Source organism: Sciurus carolinensis, chromosome 16, assembly GCF_902686445.1.
Source record: "Sciurus carolinensis chromosome 16, mSciCar1.2, whole genome shotgun sequence".
NCBI lineage: Eukaryota > Metazoa > Chordata > Mammalia > Rodentia > Sciuridae > Sciurus > Sciurus carolinensis.
Genome location: NC_062228.1, coordinates 15286041 through 15292473, shown reverse-complemented (window position 1 = coordinate 15292473; position 6433 = coordinate 15286041). Strand labels below are relative to the sequence as shown.

The following is a 6433-nucleotide window of genomic DNA, read 5'->3' as shown; positions in this document are numbered from 1 at the left end:
AGAAAGGAAGAGCATTTCAAACTTACTACAAAGTTACAGTAATCAAGATTGACCTGGGACTGGGTTGTGGGTCAGTGGTAGAGTGCTTGCTTAGCACATGTAAGACAATGGGTTTGATCCTCAGCACAACATAAACATAGTTATTGTGTCCATCTACAACTAAAAATAATTTAAAAAGATTGAGCTACTAGTAGACATACAGATCAATGTAATGGAATTGAGATTACAGAAACAAACCCTGACATTTATGGTCAATTGATTATCTCTGAAAGTGCTGAGAAAATTCAATGGGTAAAGAATAGTCTTACAACAGTGTTTCTGGGACAACTGGATATTCACAAACAAAAGAATGGAATTGGATCCCTACCTCATAACATATAAAATTTAGTGTAAAATAGATAAAAAACCTAAAGAGCTAAAACTAGCAATTCCTAAAAGGAAACATTCCATAAATCTTCCTGACATGGGATTAGCTGATGGTTTTTTCAGGAGTGAAAGTTTAAGTGCAAAGAACTAAAGAAACATTGATGGACAGAATTTCCTCAGAATTCAAACACTTTTGTACTTCAAAGGACACTATCAAGAAAGTCAAAAGAAACCACACAAGGGGAGTAAATACTGGCAAATCCTGTGTGTTAAGGGTCTAGTATCCAGATTATGTAAAGAACTCTTACAACTTAAAAAAGACAATCCCAATTAAAATTTGGAACATAATTTGAATACACATTCCAGAGAAGACCTACAAATATCTAATAAATACATGAAAAATGTTTAACCTGATGAATCATAAGGGAAAGCAAATAAAAATCACAGATATTACATGTCACACCCACTTTTTCTGTTGCTGTAACAGAAAAAGATGGATAATAATAAATGTGGAGATGTTGAGAAATTGGATTCCTCATTGTTAATGGTAAAGTAAAATGATATAACTGCTTTGGAAAACAGTATGTCAGTTCCTGAAAATGTTAGTTACCTGTGTAACATGGCAGACTGGTTATAAAATTGATGTGTGTAAAGAGTTGGAAACAGTCGAAGTGATTTTGAAGAAAGACAAACTTTCTGATTTTATATTTCAGATATTAAAATGTGTTATAGACCTAACTTTATGCACAGGAAACTATTGTTTGGGATATGGAAAAGAAGTGTCCCTTGGTAAGATTGCACTGGATCCCATTTTTACTGGTTGAGTTGGTGGTATGTGCACCTCCATACACCATCCCTTTCTAAAGAATCTGCTGTGCAACCAAGGCAAATAGAGAACCAGGAAAAGTTCAGAAAAGGCTAATCTACAGCAACCCTAAATTACTCTTGGGTTCTTAGGCTAGCTCTTAAAAAAAGAAAGCCATGCTTGGTTTCAAGTAGTACGCAGTCTGCTGTGGATTGCACGCATGTTCAGCTTGTCAAATGTATCAGTAAACCTTAGTCTAAATCCTCTAAAGGAACAAGAAGTCACGTGTTCAGCCAGTTTCTTATGCAGAAAGTTGAGGCAATTAATATCAAAGGAGGACAGGAAGCTGCCTTTGATCAGTGTTGTGGTTGGAATACTTGAGAAATACAGGGTAAAACAGTAGTAACTGGCATTATCCTTGTTACCTTTCTAGGTTCTGAGACCAGTTCCTCACACTGGGTAGGTTTGTTAGTTAACACTGATACTTTGACTTTCTATTTTTGTCTTTTGCATATTATTTCAAACAAACTTAAACTATATTGGCTCAAAAGTGTTTTGCTATCTTTCTCAAAAGGTAAAATAAAAAGGCACATGAACAAAGATATCCCTCTGTGTCAGAGCCTCATCATCATGACATTTGTCTATAACACATTCAACAAAGCCCAGGAAGAAAAGCAAAAAACGTGTGTATTTGTATGTGGAGTTTTTGCTTGTGAATGCACAAATTTTTAACCTCAAGTGAAAAGGATTTTGAATGAATAATTTTGAATGAATAGAAACTAGAAGCCATTAAAAGAATGAGGACAGAAAGCCATTTTTTGAAAAAGAGCACTTTTGTTTTGTATTTTTTTGGTTCTTGGCAAAAGTCTTGGTTATTTTTTTAGAACAGTTTCCTACTGAGTTCAATAATTCTTCATGCTTTCTCTGTGTTTTTTGTGCCTTCAGTTGTTTCCTCTGCCTTCTGGTTAATCTTCTTGTCTGAAACGACATTTTTGTCTATTATCCTATAAAATTATCTGATCAGTGTTCATTTTTAAATATCCAGATAATCAATTTTACCAAATTTGGTAGGGAGGTATGTATGGGTAGGAATGAAAAATCTGGATCTTTTTTTCCCATTAGGTGTGTTTTACCTGGGTGGTTGCATGACCTTTTGTATTTTGGTAGGTAGATTTACCTTTAATAGGAAGAAAAGCACTTGTTCGGCTTTCCATTTATATCAATAGAAAGATAATAATTTGTTTTTCTGTTGGGTTTTGTTCTGCCATTCCAAATGTTGGCATTCAGTCAAGTCAACTTGAGTGGTGATAATCCACAGAAATATAATTAATGTCAGTGGTGTTGCTAACATAATCTCACTAAGTATGAAGAACACATTATTGAGGATTTTAAAAAGGAATATGGGTATGAAAAATGATGGCCAAATACAGAATTAATCTGGAATAGTGAAATTTGGCAGGTAAACTTATCCAAGTAATCTCTGGTTGGTGGGGCAAAATCAGATGTGCAGGGGTGAGTAGACAAAGGACAGAATGAAGGGTTTTGAGAAAGCTGAACTGGCTGATGAGAGCCATAGGGTTAGGCTTGGCTCATGGACTGTCTATTAGCTCCAAAGCATTGAGTGATGCTGTCAGTAGTATGTTCAGGGAGTGTTAATTGGCAGCCCAAGGTTCATAGGACAAAGCCAGGAGGCTAGTGAGGTCACTGAATCAATGAAGAAGTCAGAATTAGGACTCACTTTCCTGGAACCAGTTTACAGAAACTGGTAGCAAAAAGCTGACTCTGGGCAGGTGATCCTTGTGCAGACAGAAGTTCATTTGGCTTAAGTTTTCTTCTGTTGGCTTGATCAGTGGCAGGACCTGTCTGAGTTAATAGGGCCAGAAACAAAGCTGAGGACATATTTTATAATAGAAGGTACTGATCAAACATTAGAGTAGCTGGTGGAATATTGGACATCTCTGTCTCAGACACGAACTGAATAAATGATTTTAGATAAACTCCAACTCACAGGTGGGGATTTGATTTAATAACTTAGTGAAATTCCTTCTGTCTGTAAGAATTCAGTGATTTTTGTCTTTTTATCTTGTTGGAACATAGGCCAACTGCTTATTCTGGAAGCAAACATCAAATAACATTTCCCGTAGAATGTGCTCTTAAAGGATCTGGAAAGACGAATGCTCCTTAGTCTAGAACTGAGGATCCTGAGTCACAGGCAGGCTCAGATAACAATGCCAGTAAGCGGCAAGAAGGATATTCCTGAAACTGAAAGGTGGAATTTTCTGTTCTTTTCACATACAAGATGGTGTTGATCTGTCCACATTTAAATGGCATGGTATACTAGGTCTATTGTTTTTTTGTCATTATTTCATTTGAGAGGTGACAAGTATCTGTACTTGAGCCTGCTCACCTCTGAACAGCTCTGGTAATTCAGTTTATGTGGCTCATATACATATCTGCCTTGGGCTCTTTATAGTACAATCACAATCCCCTTTCTCTTCAGATACATGATGTAGCAGACATATGGGTGCTATACTGGTGAATGGCAAGGCCAGATTCTGTAATTATTGTGTCCTGTTAACAAAAAGGTTCACATAAGGCTTTTAGAATTGGCCAGATCCTGCAGGTTTTCTAAAGACAACGAAAAGCCAGTTAAGAATGTCACGGAAAGAACTGTTCAACCATACTAGTCTGGTGAGTAATAGTACCAGGCATTGGCTAGGAACTGGAGTTTGAAGTGAAGCAGCAGACATAGTTCCTATAAAGAAAGAATTTATAGATGAATAAAAAATGCAATTATAAAACTGTGAGGGGTGCTATGGTGGGAAGAATCACAAAATAGAAATATTTAAGGAAAATAATCTGGAATTGGAGGGGGTGGTTAAGGAAGGTATATTGGAATGGAAATGGTGACAAATGTGAACCAGGAGCCAGATTAAAAAAAGGAAGAATATCACAGCTAAGAATGAACATTTATAGGGGATCAAGAGAGATAACACAGAGCTTTGTGAGAAATGAAGATAGCTTGGTTGGGGTGATGGGGAAGCCAAATACCTTGAGCACAGTGGTTCAGTTGGACCCAAAGTCAACATACATGAGGTTTTATAGTCTGAAACCATACTAGCATGTACATATAAGTCAAGTGAATCATGAAAAGGAAATCAGTCTAATGTCCCTGTGTTGTTTTTAGGAGAATATATTGATGAAATTTTCACTTAAGTTTATGTGCATATTATTTTAAGAATAAAAAATTTCTCAACTAGTAAATGAGAAAAATGGAAAGAGAAAAACATGCAAAGATGAAAAAGAGGAAGGGGAGAAAAAAATGACAAATACAAATCCTAAATTTGAATGGTGGAGTACAAATACAAATCTGTCAGTAACTACACTAAATGTAAATGGACAAAAGTTACTGAACCAAAAAAGAATAAGAAGGGCTGGGGAGATAGCTCAGTTGGTAGAGTGCTTGCCTTGCAAGCACGAGGCCCTGGGTTCGATCCCCAGTACAGCAAAAACAAACAAACAAAAAAACCAACAACAACAACAAAAAAGAATAAGATATAGTTATGTGCTATTGATAAAGACATTTAAAACAAATGATAAATATTGGGAATAATAGCTTGAAAAAATTATACCAGAAAGATTACAAACAAAACTCATATAGTGATACTAATGATGTTGGATAAAATTTAAGGCAAATCATGTTTCTAAAGATAAAGAAAACCATCTCTTGAGTATCAAGTATATTATTCACCAAGACAATTAAAAATCTTAATACACCTAACAACAGTTTCAAAATATAGAAAGCAAAAATTAGAGACCTACAAGAAGAATTAGATATAATCACAATAATTTGTCTCAGTAACTGGTAGATCAAATAGACAAATTTTGTAAGGAGATAGAAAATTTGATTAATACAATGAGCAAACTTGATGTACTAGACATATGTAGAACAGTTTACCCAACAACAGCAGACTGTGTATTTTCAAGACTTTCGAATAGAATATCCTGTATGATCTGATCTCGGGGCAATTCATAATAAAAAAATAATTAGAAGAACCCCTGGTGATTTATTATTATTTTTAAGTGCTTAAGAAGGAACCAGAGACCACTTTGAGTACTTAGAAAATTTTAAATATTTTTGGAAGGGGTGGAAGAAGAAAACAGAATATATTGTTGGATAGGATTTATGATTGGTGTGCTTCTGGGGTGCCACTGTCTTTGCTGTTACTGTTACCACTGCTGGAGGCATAGCCAGAAGCACTGGTAGAGGCCAGGCTCAAGTTGCTTCTTGCCTTTCAACCTCTTTGAACAGAATCCAATTGGGAGTCTGCTGGGAAGGGAGTGAGGGAAATGTAAGTCACATGCATGTGGCTCTGACATTGTAGAGGAGGTAACCGTAGCAGAAGAACAAAAGGAGCAATTCGGCATGTGTAGTACAGTCCACCCCTGTGGCTGTCAGCACCCGCATATGCTTTCATATTTAAAACACCCACACAAGCAAAACAACATGATGCATTTGCCTAATAGGCTGAAATTATCTCTTGTACAAAGATATACTCCCTTCTCCCTACAATGAAAGACATAGAATCCTATCACTGAATTCATCTCTGGATGATGGAAATTCTTTTTCCCATTCAGTAAAAATACTCCCATCTGGATATTCTGTAAATAAAAAGTAAATTGTAAATTTACTAACTACCAATATGAAATGAATTGATAGGGGAATGGGAAAGAGGGGATATTAACATAGTCAATGTACAGATGATAAGCAAGGGAATAGAGACTTAGCTGCTATCATGCAATTAACTTAGAAATCAGGATCTGGTATAAAACTAGATAAAGCAGAAAGCAGAAGTGGAGTTTGTAAGGATAAGTCAATGAAGATGTAATATCGAGGATTAGAAAATATAACTGATAAGTAATAAAAATAGTAAATATGAAAACTGGAAGAATATAACTAAAGGAGAATTTAGAGGAAGTTTCATAGCATTAGTGCTACAGTGAAAGTATAAAAGCTGATAAACTTCCACGTCAAATCTAAGAAAGTAATGAGCCTAAAAATAGCAATCAATATAATAAATTAAACTTTCAGTAAGAAGGTTCTAAAAAACTATGTTATTTGAAAAGGCTGATAAAACTTACAAACCCCAGTGATACTGGTCAGGAAATAATTATTACCAGGAATGAACAAGAAAATAGATATGCTGGATATAACAATGATAATAAGAGGCTATAATGATAAACTTCAGGCCATAACTTTCA

The 6433-nt window shown here is 35.4% G+C and overlaps 1 non-coding gene across 1 annotated transcript; it reads left to right on the top strand.

Moving 5' to 3' along the window:
• Positions 1-4604: 4604 nt before the first annotated feature.
• On the top strand, positions 4605-4679 carry Trnaa-ugc (transfer RNA alanine (anticodon UGC)). Its single transcript has one exon. It is a non-coding gene; the product is annotated as a tRNA-Ala (tRNA).
• The last annotated feature ends 1754 nt before the right edge of the window (positions 4680-6433 follow it).